This window comes from Hesperophylax consimilis, chromosome 29 (assembly GCF_061612785.1).
Source record: "Hesperophylax consimilis isolate HC1 chromosome 29, BYU_Hcon_1.0, whole genome shotgun sequence".
Classification (NCBI taxonomy): domain Eukaryota; kingdom Metazoa; phylum Arthropoda; class Insecta; order Trichoptera; family Limnephilidae; genus Hesperophylax; species Hesperophylax consimilis.
The window spans coordinates 20,878,310-20,895,664 of NC_142864.1; positions in this window are offsets into that span (position 1 = coordinate 20,878,310).

A 17,355-nucleotide genomic window follows, 5' to 3' on the forward strand; every position below is an offset into this window, starting at 1 on the left:
TAATTAATTTTGGACAATAAAAGACTTGTGGTAGGCCCTATGTTCAACTTTTGTACAGATTCGTACTAGGCCTATAATATATACTCAAAGTATCTAATCTTTTTACATTACAAAACAGTACACCTATGGGAAAGTAAAACTAGCATTATTTGGAGTCTATGTGAAAATTTGGATGCCATATAGTATGTTGAAGGATAAGTGAGCAATGAAGGAAGTTGGGCAATTCATTGATTCATATACTTAGAAAAATTTAGCATTATAGACCAAAAACAATATGGCTTTCAAAAGAAAAAAAGCACAGAGAATTTATTACAGGATTTTTCAAATTATATTAATAATGAATTAAACCATAAAAGACATGTTTTAGTACTATTTATAGATAACTCCAAAGCGTTTGATACAATTGACCCACAGAAATTATTAAAAATCTTAGAAGCAATTGGAATTAGAGGTAACCTACTTAATTTGTTTAAAAATTATTTATTTAATTTTTTTTTATTTTTTTTTTTATATTTAATCCACACAGGAGGCCCTGAAGAAAATAATTTCCCTCGGGGCCTATGTCATCTTTGGGGATGCTGTGTGGAGGGTCTTTTTTTGGAGAGGAAGGAGTGAACATGGGTCTTGAAGAGTCCCATGTTGTAGGAGGGAGGAAACACAGAGGCCGGCAGTTCGTTCCACAGCCGAGCTGTTGAACTTAAGAACAAATCGTAGAAGCGACCCGTTCTCATGTGACAAGTGTCAACTGTGTACAAATGTTGGGCGCGCGTTTGGCGTGTATCCCGACTACGCACCGGTGCCGAAGGGATCAATGACGCTAGTTCCTCAGAGCATCTTCCATTGTAATACCGATAGAACAAGGACAGCATACCTACCTGACGCCTGTGCTCTAAAGATTGCAGTCCGTTTGTTAAGATTGGGGAATCTATCAAACGGACCGCCCGTTTCTGCACAGAGTCAAGGGTTTTTTTCAGGTATTTTGGGGCTCCAGACCAGAGATGGCTGCCAAATTCGACAGTAGGGCGCACTTGCGATTTGTACAGGGTGAGCAGTTGTGTACTATTAAAGTATCTGCGGGCCCTGTACAGTACGCCCAGCTTCTGAGAGGCCAACTTTACTCTGGCTTCGATGGAGCCCCCGTACCTGAGCTGGTCACTTATAGTTACACCAAGCATATCAATGGAAGGCCTGTTCGGAAGATTGCTTCCGTTGAAGGAGACTAGATTATCATTTGGATCCCTTTTAGACGTAATCAGACAGGATTGGGTCTTTGAAACATTAAATTCGACGAGATTATTTTTACCCCAGGAGGAAATACTCTCGAGATAACCGTCCATTCTCTGCTTCAAAGCCCTCCGAGCCGTTGGAGTTTGTGTGCCCTTTGGGGGCTTGTCAAACAAAAAGCTATCATGAACTGTACTGTCATCCGCGTAACAATGAATCGGTGCACATGTCAAAAGGTCATTGATGTGCAACAAAAACAAAGTCGGAGACAGAACCGATCCCTGTGGGACGCCAGCATTTATGGAGTGCGAGGAAGAGGTGAAACCGTCAGCAACCGCCTGAATCGACCTATCCCTTAAAAAGTCAGCAATCCAAGTACACAGGGATGCGGGAAGTCCGTAAGAATGCAATTTGTTGACAAGTCCTCGGTGCCAGACCCGGTCAAAGGCCTTGGATATGTCTAGTGCGACCGTTTGGGTCTCACCGTGACGTTCCAGGCACCGCCCCCAAACATGCGTCACATACGCGAGAAGATCACCGCACGAGCGGTTCCGCCGGAATCCGTATTGACGGTCGTTGATAATTTTGTTCTTCTCGAGGTATGTGAGCAGTTTGTCGTTGTTCACACGTTCCATCACTTTGGACAGAACTGATGTGATCGCTATGGGGCGGTAGTTGGCCGGGTTGGAGCGGTCACCTTTCTTGGGAATAGGGTGAATTACCGCTTTTTTCCAACCAGAGGGCACAGTGCCACACTTCAGGGACATTTTGAAGAGCTTTGTCAAAACTGGAACTATTTCCGCAGCACACCTCTGCAATACCAGGGCAGGTATTCCATCAGGTCCACTAGCTTTGTCAACATCGAGCCCCCGTATGACGTGGAGTACATCCCGATGCCGGATCCTCAGCTTTTTCATATAGAAGCCGCAGTGAGGAACCGACGGCGGAACAGCACCCCCGTCGTCGAGGGTCGAGTTTTCCGCAAACATTTTCCCTAATAAGTTAGCCTTTTCGGTGGCGGTGTTTGCTAGTGAGCCGTCAGGTCTGGTAAGAGGTGGCAAACTGGGTTTGCAAAAATTTCGACCTATTGAGCCCGCAAGCGACCAGAATGCTCTGCTGCCATGCGGGCAGGCAGCCAGCTTTTTGCTGATCTGCAGGTCATGTTCGAATTTTGACCTTTGAAGGTACACCCACCCTGTCCCACCCCGGTATAGGTGACTTATGGTCACCCCTTCGGAGCTCTCGCATGAATCTAATTTTTTTGAATAAAAGGCTCTACAATTTATATAAATGAAGCTAGGCCTTCAAAGTCCCCGCATACGGTGTTATGAAGCGGTATGCAAGCGCTTACAAGTACTAAACTAAGGACAACACAGAAAAATAAACAACAAAAAAATCAAGATTAAGTGTCAGGCAGATAGTTGGTGGAGGGGACCCACACTCCAGTACCTGTAAACACATAAAAGTAAAATAAACAATAGAGTGAAGGGGGAGTTTCGCTGAACCACGACTGGCAGTCCTGTTGAGAAATTGGTGGTGGTTGGGGCGACTGGTGCAGGTCAGGACTTCCACACCCCTTAGCCGACCACCCGGTGGTGCCCTGAAGATAAGTATTGGAAAAAGAGGGATAAAACCCTAAAGAACCTAGGGGAAAGAAGCGTCAGGAGGTCGGAGGCAGGGTGGAGGTTACCCCAGCCCGCACAGTCACCCCTCTGACCACCAACGCTCATCAGGGGTGGCGCAGGTGATTGGCGGAGTCCCCCGGTAAGAAAGAATAATAAGAATCTCCAGTCGTGCATGCGGGGACGAGGCCCGTTATCCAACCCCTAATGGGGAAAATAAACAAAACAAAACAGACAACGGAGTTCAGTTCTCGCCTGTAAACTCGTTGCTGTTACTAAAAAAAAAAGAAAAGAGAACCGGAAAAAATACATGTAAAAAGAAGAGAAAATAAGAGGAAAAATGAAAAACAATAATCAATCCAAAAAGTGCCACATAAGGGCAACGGTAAATAAGTAAAAACAAAAGTAAAGGTGTAAAAATAAGATCTGCATGGTCTGTAAAGAGGACAGTAAGTATTGAATAAGATAACAAAATAAAGTAAGAGAGATAATTAGTAAACACAGATATATAAGAGTGCTTACAGTGTCTGTAAAAAGAAAAACAGTGTGTTAACCTTAGACAGGGAAAAAGAAACATATGAAAAGAAAACAGAAAATAAGAATTAAAAAGTACAAGACAAGTTAATTAAAAAAAAAAAAAAACAAAATATAAACGAATGGAAATCATCTGCAACAGCTGGTACAGTAAAAAAAAAAGAAATAAGATAAGAATAATAAAATAAGAAAAACAGAATAGCATATACAATAATGAAAGAGTTGTAAAATAATAAGTCATGGAGCAGGAGCAGTACACCGGAGGTTCCCAATTATTACACTAGTCAACGACTCTAAGCACAGGCCATCTCTCAACCCAGATCCTAGTAAACTTCCTCAAACATTCGAAATTCACACTGTTAGAAACAAGATCGGTGTTCCACACCGGTCTAATGGGGACATTCAGACCGTCTATCATTTCGTCTCTGGCATCCTTCAAAATCTCACAGTGCCACAGAATGTGCTCGGCCGACTGGTAATTATTGCCACAAGCGCAATTGGGGTGGGTGGACAGGGCAAGGCTGTGAAGCCTTCCCCTGAATTCCCCATGTCCTGAAAGGAGCTGCGTAACGTGATGGTCCAGTTTGAGGAAGGCCCCTTCCATTTTGAGTTTAACTGAAGGGAAGAAGGAGAAGGTCCATCTTCCCTTGCTCGATCTATCCCAACGGACCTGCCACTCTTTGAGCGACAGGTCCCTCATCGTTCGGAGCAGTCCTGGGAGAGTTCCTGGTCCACCCGGTGTCAGGATGACACCAAGGTGGTTGGCCGGGGATCCACGGATTAATCGCTGCTTCGTTAACACCTCCCTAATTTCTAGATCGATTGGTAATATACCAGCCAAAATTGGCAAAGCGTCCGAAGCAACGGTTCGATATGCCCCAGATAGTGCCAGCAGGGGAGTGCGCTGACCCCTAGTGAGAGCAAGAAGTATTAAACAGTTATCCAGGCGATGCTCCCAAACAGAGGCGGCATATGCGACTTGCGCAACATATACCCCCTTGTAGAGAGCGTGCAAAGCCGGTCTGCGAAGTCCCCACTCTGCCGTGGAGATTCTTCGAAGCTTCAGAAACAGCGACTGAGCCCTGCAGGATACATCTTTGACATGAGCCAGAAAGGAGGACGATCGATCTAGAGTGACACCTAAATATTTAACGTTATCCACAAATTTGATATTAGTGTCTCCCATACGGATGGTAGGGTTTCTTGTCTTATTAAAAGAACCCTTCATCAGGAGGCCCATAGTCTTCTGGGGAGCGAAGGTCATTTTATTCCTCTCCCCCCATTTAAGGAGGGTGTCCAAACCTTCACCAGCCTTACATTCGACTTCTCTTCTACTGTCCCCAGAGACAAGATACATTTTATCATCCGCATAGTCGATCATGATACATCCTTCAGGTAAGGGTAACCTAGAGGAGTCATCGAAGGTTATATTCCAAAATTTAGGAGCTAGGACGGAGCCTTGAGGACACCCCATATCGGTCTCGCGTTCAATAACAGTGTCACCATGAGAAATAATGACAGTTCGGCCCGATAAATAGTTGTCTACTGATTTAAATAGGGTTTTTGGGCAGTTCCTATTTTTAACCTTGATACGTATCATGTCCCACCATGCGTAGTCGAAGGCACCAGTAATATCGAGGAAGATTGCAACTACATACCTCTTTGTACAAACCTTCACCCAGTCAAGCGCAAACGAAATGGCGTGCACGGTGGATCTACCGGAGACGAAGCCAAATTGGAGATCACTAGACGGGGAGAGTGATTGTTGTAGCCTATGCCGGATAAGTTTTTCCAGGATCTTGCCAAGCACTGGAAGTAAGGTGATGGGCCGATAGGCCTTGACATCAGTTAGTGGCTTACCATTCCCCTTTGGTATGACCCTGAGCACGCCTCTCTTCCATTCAGAAGGGAAAATTCCTCTTCTCAAACACGTTTCCATCACTTGGAAGAGCTCCTCCCTAGCGTGGATCCAGACTTGCTTCGCTATCACGCCATTAAGTCTGTCATGCCCTGGTGCCTTCTTAGGACCCAAACCCTTAATTATTAGGTCGATTTCTGCTCTAGTGACTGGAATGACTCTATCTTCTTGGGCGAGGTCTCTAGGTGGAAGCCGTGCCAGGAGTCTAACCTGTTTATGGTGGTCACTTTCCCCAATTACTGATTCTACAGGAACTAACTTGCCCAAAAGTGTATTGAGAGTAGAGGCCACATCTATCGTCTCAGCATTCCTACCTTCTGTGATCCCAATGAGACTAGACAAAAACCGATCCGATCCTTTCCCGGATTTTTCAATTGCTCTGTGGATTTCCCACGGGTTGGCGTTTCCCACATTATTAACCCAGTCATGCCAAGCAGCTCGTTTCGCAAGGAGAACCGCCTGTTTGAAAGTTGCCCTGGATCTCCTGAGAGCTGCCTGAAGGGTAGCTGTCTCCTCCTCCGTACAGCATCCCCTCCTGGACAGTCCCAAGGCCCTATAGGCTCCTTTATAGGCCCCCTTTAGCGAAGTCAGCTCAGGTGACCACCACGGCGTTCTAATTTTCGTCTTTGGGTTTGATCTGCCCAGAGAGGAATCAGCCGCAGATACAACGGCAGAATTGAAAAAGTTCCCCAAATTGTCCGGATCACTAGCTGCTACGTGATGAAAATCCCTTAATGTATCTCGTAGCGCCTCCCCAAAGTTATCCCAATTCGCCCTAGAGGTGTTGAAATTCCAGGAGGATCTCGGAGTTTCAGTTTTCTTAACACCTATTGTAAATGTGATTAATCTATGATCCGAGACTATTGCGCATTCATGGACCCTCCATTTAGATATCCTGGCCGCAACTGATCCAGAGCAAAGAGTTAGATCAATGTTGCTCTCTCCCATTGTGTTTGAAAAGGTAAAGAACGAACTCTGTTCGTTAACGATACAAAGGCCTTGCGCAGCAATAAGGTCTTCAACGGCGTCAGTCCGTGATCGTTCTGAATGGTTTTTATTATTGTCAAACCAAAGAGGAGAGCGAGCGTTAAAGTCCCCTCCGATAACTACGTTACGACCTTTAAGCGCGTTTAGGGCGCGCGTCAGACTCAGGATATGTGGTTCTACCGGATTCCCCCATTTAAAATAGACTGAGATCAGATAGATCTCAGTGTCAGCAAATTTAATACATACACAGGTTTGGTACTCATTAGACAGCCCTGCCAGAAGGAGGGGGCTGATCAATGATGTATTGACCAGAACACCCGCCCCCGGCGATGAGCCGACTTCGAGTACCGCTCCCGGAAATTCAATTGGTGTTTTATCTTTTTTATCGAATTTTGACCTATTGATGATTCTCTTGCATTCCTTTGCCGATTTGTTGTATGCTGATCTGCTTTCGGGCGTTCGAGATGTGTTGTAGGCTCGGTAAGCCGCGTTTTTTCGTCGAACTGCTTCGGAGCATTGTCGACTGAACCACGGCTTTGAGCCCACACCAGTTTCTTTAGTAGTCGATTGTATGAAGCCATCCATCGCCGATTTGATGACTTCACCAATCTCCTGGGCACATCTTGAAGGGTCCGAAGTCCGAAAACAAACAGCTGACCACGGAAAAGCGTTGAAATGGGCCCGCATACCGAACCAATCTGCTGACCTATAGTGCCACACTTTTCTCCTCAGCCTCTCATTGGTTGGTCTGAGGCTAACGGGGATTGATGTCGTCACTAGGCAGTGGTCAGATGATCCTAGAGGCGCTGTGACGTCAATCTTATAACCGTGTGGCACAGTAGTTAAGAATAGGTCTAACAGATTGGAGCGGTGAGTCTGGACATCAGGAACCCTTGTAGGCTCCTGAACCAATTGCTCTAATCCGTAGCAAATGGCAAAGGATTCCGCCTGTCGGCCAGCCGAGTCCGTTGGGCCTGAGAACTTCAACCATGGTTCGTTATGAACGTTGAAGTCCCCCAGAACAACAAACTCGGCTGAAGGGTAGCGGGGCAAGAGATCATCAATAGTATCGCTCAAATGTTTGAAGAGCTCGGAAGTGTCTGATTCGCTATGGTTCGGTGAGCGGTATAGACATGCGTAGAATCTTGCCGTACTGGCAAGATTGACGCGCATCCACATTACGTCGAATCTGGAGTTTTCCAGACTCAATAGTCACACACAGTTGACGTCAGCTCGACTATAGAGGCAGACTCCTCCTTTCAGTCGGAATTTGCTTGCGAGGGTAAAGCCCGGGCAGTCCAGATAGGAGGAGTCTGGCGGCTCGGCTATCTGAGTTTCGGATAGGAAAAGAAGGTTGGGACGTTGGGACAAAAGATGGTGATGGACGGAATTTAAATTTGTGTGCAGGCCGCGAATGTTGGCAAAATTTACCAACAGTTTTGGCCCGCACCGGGGACGCCTGCTACTCGCCGCTGTAACGATGTTAAAATTGTTGTGTTGTATGTTCATGAATTTATTTTTTATTTTTATTTTTTTTTTATAAGGGTAGGAGGTGAAAGGAAAGGTCTGGAAAGGAAAGGTATGAGGGGTGGGTAGGAATCTGGGGTTCAGGCTGTCCAGGAGTGATGAGCGTTTGGTTCCAGCCCACCCACTGCGGTGCTAGGCGATAGGCTGGGAGAGTCCGGCTGGAGAGGGCATCCAATGCGCCCCAAACGCTGCTGCTGGGTCCCCTCCGGTCATGAACCGGTACAACAGCAGTGGCGGGGTTTTTTCACTCGCTGATGGGGCAGCCCACCCTTAGTCGTGAGCCTGAGGGTCGGGCCCCTGTACTATCGAGCGGCCCGGACAGCGGTAACCGGTTGTAAAGGGTCTCCCTCAACCAGCATCTCCCAACCGGCCCGCCACGCAGAAGGTGGGCCGACGCACCCGCCACCAAGACCTGGGCAAACCTTAACCCATGAACCCGGGCACCCCTGCTAAGTCACCAAACGTAGCGAACCACTTGGGGTGACCTGTGGCAGAGGTGTTGGTCATCCAATAAATGGTTCCCAGGGCGGCGGTACCCATTCCCGCCTACCAAATTGAAAATATTAGAAAATATAGATAAATTAGATAAATAGACATATCTGTGTAAAAATATTAGAAAAAATGAGTGGAGGAAAAAAATATATGCTGTAGTCCCGCAGGGGTCGATTTTGGGTCCAACCCTTTATATTATATTTGTATCAATAATGAAAAAAATATTTAAATATGTAAGACACTTTGTATATGCTGACGACACTGCTCTTGTCATATCCGATGAATAATTATCCATTGCGATTAAATATATGCCACATGACTTTACGTCCCTGATAAAATGGTCACATGACGCAGGTCTAATCATTAATACCAAGAAAACTAAATTGATGTACATACGGTCTCCACATGCTTCATTTCAGATCATGCCTAAAATAATTTCACATAACTTTATATGTATTCATCAAAACATTTTACAGCCCTGTATGTGTGAAAGTATTGAACTGGTAAATGAATACGTTTATTTGGGGGTGACTGTTGATTGTCATTTCAAATGGGATACACAAATAAACAAAACTTGCAAGCGGCTGAGAGCGATAGTGGGTAAGATATACAAACTGAAATGTTTCGTTCCGGTGAATATTTTAAAAATTATTTACCTATCACTCGCAGAATCAACTTTACGGTATGGTTTAACTACTTGGGGTCACTCTTGTAAAACTAATTTAAACCACCTGCAATCAGTACAAAATTCTATGGTTAAGTTATTAGCTCAAAAACATATTTTTTCACAGAGACGAAACATATCATTGTTGTATCGGAATTTAACAATATTACCGGTGCAGGCCTTATTATGGTACAAAATATTGATTCAACATATATCTGAGTCTGATTATAAAAAGAAAGTGGAACATGAATATAATACAAGGTTTACAAAGAATGAAGGAATGCTTGTTCCAAAATATAATAATAAATACGGACGGCGAACCCTAGAATTTAACGTGCCAAAAATGCTTAACATGTTACCCATTAATATAAAAAATTGCGATTCTACAAATAGATTGAGATATATGCTGAAACAATGGTTAGTAAATAGAGAGAGTTTATATTAATTTAGGTGTGTTAATTGTATAGTTATAGTAATAATATTATGTGTGTATGTATGTAATTGATCATTAACATCCTGTTGACAAACTGCTTTATTGCAGTTTAACGGGATTGTAGCTTGAAAACCAATAAAAAAATTTGATATTATTTTATTAATGGAAAATAATACATTACACCACACAAAGGAAATATAAACATTGAGGGAACAAACCCCTTTAAAAACATGACAGATAAATCCTGAATTGAGCCGATCAGGTTCTGCCCCATCCTGAAATTTATGTTTAATAAATTGCTCTAACAATAGAGACACATCTCGTACTGAGGAAACTTCAGCTTCAACAAGCCTGTTGATCTCCTGTATCAGGTCAGGATGAATTTGTTGGGTCATCTTGTGCGCGTCTCTGCTGTGGTTGTGGCTCGCTTCTCCGGTTGCCGAGACGTAATAACGTAGCACACATTTAGGTGGGCTGGTGGATTGAAGGGCTGCCTTCACTTGTTTCAGAATCTGAAAACAAGCCACAATGTTTTACTATAAATAAAAATAACAGAACCCTACAAAAACAGTAATTATTGGTTTGGTAGGCAGTAAAAAATATAAAATAATATTTTCAACAAAAAAATATCTGATTTCCTGAAGGGCACAGGGAAGTATGCTTCACACCTTCTATTTTGCAGTGTTGAGGCCCTGGGAATCATATTTCCGGCCAGGGGGGTATAACTCCGAGAAAAAAGTGGGTCAGAAAAAAAGACACGGTAATCTCTATGGGTGACTTGTGACGTATATTTTCCACAAACCAATACGAACTTCATGCATGTTTATAGGCCGCTGTCATTGGCCGATTTTAGGCTAGCCAATGGGTTGGCTACGAATGAGAATTATATTGTCTATGGTTACGCCTTTTTTATAGTTTCTATCCTAGTCGATGGTGAGTATGTGTAGTAGTGACGTATATTTTTCAGTTACAGACTTTTATCTATGGCAAACATTAGGACCCATGGGCTCAGTACTAAAAACCCGAAGATATTGATCTAGTGAGTGGTTCATTTATGTTTCCGGCCATGGTACTGTGCTGACATCTACCATGGCAGCACAGTCAAATTCAATAGATAAGAATGTTGAAAATGTGTTTAAGTAAGCGATGGGAAGTTGCGAATTCCCACCACATTTCCTTCTAAACAAATGTGTGTTGTCCAAAACGGTATTTGTTTAACTTTGCATCTAACCAGTGTTGTGTAGTATCTAGATACATTTTTGTGTATCTGTATCTAGCTATATTTCTATAACTGTATCTGTATCTAGATACATTTTTGTGTATCTGTATCTAGCTATATTTCTATAACTGTATCTGTATCTAGATACATTTTACTAGTATCTGACACCTCAGATACTTAGATACTTTCAGATACTTTATTTTCGAAGTGAACTTCTTTACCGATTTTCTCTAGTTAATTTTAAAGTTTTCTCACAGATTCAGCTAGTGGGTACCTTTGTCCATCTAGTGTATAATATTTTATAGCAGTTTATATACATGCATTTTAGGGGTCCTAACCCGAGTAACCGAGTACCCCCGTATATAAAAAAAAAAAGAATTTAAAAAATAAAATAAAAATAATGAATAGTTAAATTTTTTTTTAATTTTCCATCAGAACCCAAAGTAATCAAGTTGCACATAGTTCACGTATGTTGTGCACAGGTTTCTATTTTTATAATTTTGTAATTACCTATTATTACCAGCTCTGTATTGTTTATGTTAAGTATGTTATGTTATGTTTGGTTTAAATATGTTACGTTATGTTTATTGTGTATGGCCAAGATCACCCCTAATGGGTGAAAGCCAAAATAAAGAATTAAAAAAAAAAACAATAACTACTAACCTAAAACCGACGAGAAAGTCAAATTTTGACGTTTCGCGGTGTCGATGTTTTTAGGTTAATGTTATTTGGGAAAACGAAGAATTTTAACGAAATGTGCATTATTTTACTTCAGTAGACAAAATTTGTCCCCAAACATCATACGAATTTGGGTTCCTGATATTTAATGGGTTAAAAGAACAGATTTTTCCAAAATTGGAAGCATTATGTTTTTAAAAACAGTACTTTGAAATAAATATAAACAAATACAGTAAAAGAATCAAGAAAAATATACAAATGCATAAAGAATAGTGTTTTAACTCACTCAAAATATACAGAGTTGGGATTAGTGAAAATAAAGATGAAAATGGGAACCTGAACAAATGAATACAAATTAAAGTGAAAGAAGTAGTTATTGTTATTCGTTAAATTGTGTGTACTAATGAGAGTGGTTTATTTATGGTACTAATGGTTCACCATTATTAGTGCTTCAGCACGTCTCTGAATGTATACCGTTATTTTTTGTCAGAATCATGCAATGGGTACCGCAATTGAAACATTTTCATTGTTGATATGTACTACATTTTATGTCACGAATCAGCAAATTATAACAAAACTATAAAAATGCAAAATATGTAAAAGAGTTATATAAATAATAGGAACATTTTGATTTTTAAAAACAATCCCTAGGAACTAATAATAATTTAATAATGATTACAAATATGTGAGAGAGTAATATGAACATTTTGTCTTTAGTTTAAAAAAATATCCAGAGAAATATAAGAAATATGAACACTGCCTTAGTTTAATGCAATTGTTTATTCCATGATACATATTATACATAGCTTGGGATAAAATATCCCCATTGTCATTTGAATTTCCTTGTGTAGCCGATGATTCTTGACATAAATTTCTTGTGTGGGTTCCTTGCTGTGGGAAACAGTATACATGGTCATCATCATACCGAGAAGTTGAATGGTGAATTTAAAACTTGAGGCCTACTGCCGATCGACTTGGCTGAAGCCGAGGAATGAGATGATCCCAACAGCAGCTTAAGGCGACAATTCCTTACCACTGCTTGTATTCGTTCCTGACACATAATACTGTCGTATTCTGGCATCTTCCTTAATTCACCTACTATATATTTTCCAAAATGGTCCAGTTCATCATTAGTTTCTACACAATTTGATAATTTATTTAATTGGTCAATGAATTCATTTATAATGTCGAGCCTTCGTTTTCGATAAGGTGTCGTAAATCCTTGTAAAGATGTCTTCTGTGTTCTAGATGGAGTTGTCTGTATTTTGGTTGCTTCGTCGTTGGGATGAAAGCTTGGGCAGATTGACGGCAGCAGATCAATATCATCTTCGTCAGTTAAATTATCATTAATCTGAGACATGTTCTGAATTATTTTATATTAGGTACCTGAAACACAAGAGGAATGGAAAACAATTCAGGAAGAATTTCACTGGCGGTGGAATTTCCCAAACTGTTGTGGTGCACTGGATGGCAAACATGTATCGGGTCGAAACCCACTGCTACTGCTTTCGTTATTGACGTTGGCACAATTGGCTGAGTAAATGATGGTGCCGTTTTTGCAAAGTCATCTTTGAATGCGGCTTTAGAGAATAATATGTTGAATTTTCTAACTGCTATGTAATTAAACTATGTAATTGTTATTCAGGCGAGCCTGCAAAATCTTTACAAACTCGCAAATTTAAGCGTCTGCCTTCGGCTATGCCACCGGCAAAATGAATATGCGACATTTTGCCGGGGCATATAAACGCATTACTGGCGCGGATAGAATCCCCACCACTTTTTGACTCACAGCCCAATGTCGGCTGCGAGTCAAGCTTATTGCATATAAGCAGCAACATAAAAAAATAAAAATCAGTTCATTTTTACCACCAAAACAAGCGTTTTATTATCAACAAGTGACTCCTGCCCATCAACTGCCTCACCTCGCCGAGTCTTCTGCTCCATAACCTTTTGGCGTTACCTCATCAATACCAGCCGGCCCTACTCAGGAAAACCGCCAATGCCAGAAGCGAGCAGAGATGAAAGCACACCCAGTGCCCAACATTCACCAAGCACCGGGTGCGGAAGGCAGATTGTACATAAATTTGTACCACTATCATCATCATCGGCCGTAAAGGAGCATTTTCATCGGTTGAAGACACGGTTTGGAACCGGCGCCCAAATCTACAGTCTTGTGCGGACTCCCGTCCAGTACAATGATGCTTTCCCTCTGACAACTCAAATTATGAAACCGTACTCAAGAAATACTGCATTAACAAAACCACAAAAAATATTAAATTATCGTCTATCTAGGGCTCGTCGCATTGTAGAAAATGCATTTGGCATTAAGCTATCCAGATTTAGAGTACTTGAACAACCAATACCACTAGATATAGACAAATTAGAGTACAGTGGAACCCTCTTAAGAGGTTTTCCAAGGGACCGGCAAAAAAAAACTTCTTAAGCAGGAAAACATCTTAAGAGGGTTTTCAATTTTCTCTTAATTTTGTATCAAATTGACATCCAATCGAAGGATTTATAAATATTGTAATTGTATAATAGGTAGATGAAATGAAACATATGTTTCGTCTGCTTGCTACAAAAAGTTCACTTTAAGTTGATTTTAGACAACAAAAAAACTGCCTACTTATACCAAATAAATGTAAAGAAGATAAACTAACTTAAAATACAAAAAAAAAACTAAAATGTTTATTACGAAAAGGGGGATGAAAGTGAAATGTAACAGCACAACCACCAACCACGAAACATAAACCCAAACTAAAAGTTTATTTTCATTTTCATGATAAGGAAAGATGTCTAAAATATTGACAAAAAGGATAGGAAAAGATGACAAAAGTCAAATGTTTCGTCCTAATGCTAGGTCCCATTTAATGTAGAGTGTCAGATTAAGTCAATTTTAAAAAGTGTTAAAAATTTACACCAGTCAAAAAATATTAGTATTTTAGAGATTTCCCCGACACAGCAAAGTTATGCGATAATGGGCTCTAAATCCTGTAAAGGAAGACAATTTAGAGTCCATTATTTCATACATTCTGAATATGGAAATTCCCGTTGGACAATGGACAATGCTTGTTGATAATGGCATTTATTTTGCCAATATTAAACAAGTGGTTTTATTTTGAGACTGCATGATAACAAAAGAAACCCGCATGGCCAGGACACGAAGATGCCTATGTATTTACAAAGAGATAAGAAATTCTCCCGCTTAATTAATTTTATTTCGTAGAAGACTGGCCTCTGTAAAGCTGATGAAATCGGATAAAGCACAGTTAAAATTTACGTATTTGAAAAGGTATTCACCAACCAGCTCATTTCAAAATTTGATAAAGGCAATGGTTTGACTCTCTGTCGAGTTTGCTTACTACTACTACTACTACTTGACAGCTGGGTACAAATAGCAGGTGTTGATACATGTTCTTTTAGTAAAAGGTGTTTCTCCAAAATTTAAAATCAAATATTGCTTTAATCAAAAATTAAAAAAACTGAATATAAGGTACTTTTAATCTTTTTATATTATATAGGTTTTTATATTATATAGTTCATTAAACACGTGTTTTCCACTGCAAAAAAATCAGTTGAATGAATTCTCATACAATTTGAAAATTAAAGAGAAAAACTTTTTTTTGCCAAAAATTAGCGTAAATTAAAATAAAATTGGCGCTTAACGCAACGGCCATATTTAAATTTGCAGATTCACGAAGTATGTAGTGATTTGAAATAATATAATATTGAAATGCAAACTTCGCGGCGCGGCGTTACCGGCATGGACAAGCCTCTCAGATGCAGATTTACGAAGTATTGATTAGAGATAAGACGACATTTTTCCGCGGAAATTGAAATTTCGCGGCCCCCAACATTATTTAAATAATTAAATAAAAATACGATTTGAGTAGATGTCTCCTTTTTCTTTTCAATGGATAACCATCCACATTGTTTATGCTTCTATCTCTATCGCACGCATTATGATTTATGTGAGAGTTGGAGATGCATACATTCAGAATAACAGTTCCGTCCATCTGACACAGCAACGTTATGCGATAATGGTCTTTAGAGAAGGGTATTTTAGAGCTCACTATCCCATGCTTATATTATGTATCTTGCATTTGGTTATTCCCAGTGGGCAATGGTCATTTTTCAAATCGGTGAAATGGGTTTTATTGAGATGCAGAATGACAACAAAGGAGCCGCATGGCGGAGCATAAAACGAAATGGTTATTTTTATTATTGGGCATTTTAAATCCTGACAATTATATTTTGTGCTGTAAAACTTTTTAAAAGGGTAATTATTTTGTTGGGGGATTATATTTTGGAACTTTTTAGGCGGGAAATCCTTTAAGGCGGGAAACATATTAAACGGGAAAAAAAGGCGTATTTTGTATGGGAATTTTTCGGGGTTGAAAAAACTGAACTTCTTAGACGGGAAAACATATTAAACGGGAACTTCTTAAGCGGGTTCCACTGTATTTGAACAACCAATACCACTAGATATAGACAAATTAGAGTATTTGAACAACCAATACCACTAGATATAGACACATTAGAGTATTTGAACAACCAATACCACTAGATATAGACAAATTAGAGTATTTGAACAACCAATACCACTAGATATAGAAAAATTAGATTCCCTTATCACAGCAGCTTGTGCACTTCACAATTGACTGAGAATTTCTTCAGACGGAAGATACACCCCAGCCGGTACTTTAGATTCTATTCTTTCTCATCAAATAATACCAGGTTCATGGAGATCACAAAGATCTCAATCCAATGCCTTCAAAAACATTGGTCAAAAGGAAGCAATAACCATACCAAGAATGCTTCTGCTCTCCGTGAAAAAATATGCTTAGTATTTTTCAGGCCCTGGGGCTGTACCCAGCCAAAAAATGATTTTTTTATATAATGACATTGAAAACAATGGTTTCTGATAATATTAGGTACCATCTTATTATTATGTCTCTTATATTATAGTCTATGTCGTACCTACGAGTACATCACATTCTCTTTTTTAGTTTTTAATGTACATTTTTATGATTGTATGTATATACAAACATACTTGTTTTACCGCAAGGTAGTCACCTTGGTCCGGTTTTGTTCCTCATTTTCATTAACGATATAACAAATTGCTTCGACGATGTCGAGGTATTGCTCTTTGCTGATGAAATCAAGCTATAAAAAAAAATTACTGATGTAAATCATTGCCAAATACTACAGTCAAATATGAGTAAGTTTAAAGATTGGTGCGTACAAAAATAATCTATTTTTAAATGTAGAAAAATGCAAAACCTTGACTTTCTGCAGAAATAAAAATCCTGTTTTATTTGAATATTCCATTAACAATACAACTTTAGAAAGAGTCACGGAAATGAGAGATCTCGGAATTATTTTGGATGAAAACTAATTATATCCACCAAATTGTGAACAAAGGCATGAAAACACTAGGCTTCGTATTGAGAACAACTAAAAACTTTAACTCCATACAAGCCATTAAACTGTTATACATATCTCTAGTTAGAAGCATAATTGAATACAACTCAGTAGTTTGGTCTCCCTCTTACATAATTCACATTAAGGGGGGGCTGGGGTTAATTCGTACGAAAAAAGGCATTTTTTTGTGAATTTTTTGTGACAACCAAAGATATTAGAAGAACGAGATATGCTATGTTGGCCGCCGGACCGTAGGCGGAGTACTACCTAATTAGGGTACTTTGAATACTATCGGGACGTGTACGCACAGAAATCTGTTCTATGTATTAGTGCGGATACCTTAGCGTAAGCGAAGGTGTGCAGTAGTATTGGTAAACAAAACCGGCGACACTGGGCATAACAATTCCACACAGTATGAACTGCTCATCGCACATCTCGTTCTTCTAATATCTTTGGTGACAACACTTTTAAAATTTCTTTATTAAATCTAATAGGACAGTAAAGTATGACATTTTAAGAATGTTGTATAAAATTTTCACGGAGAAATATTAAAAAACACGGCAATGGCAGCAATTATTCGGATGTGTCTAAAAAAAAAGTAGAATGGCGGTGACCCTCATAACTCGGTGCGGG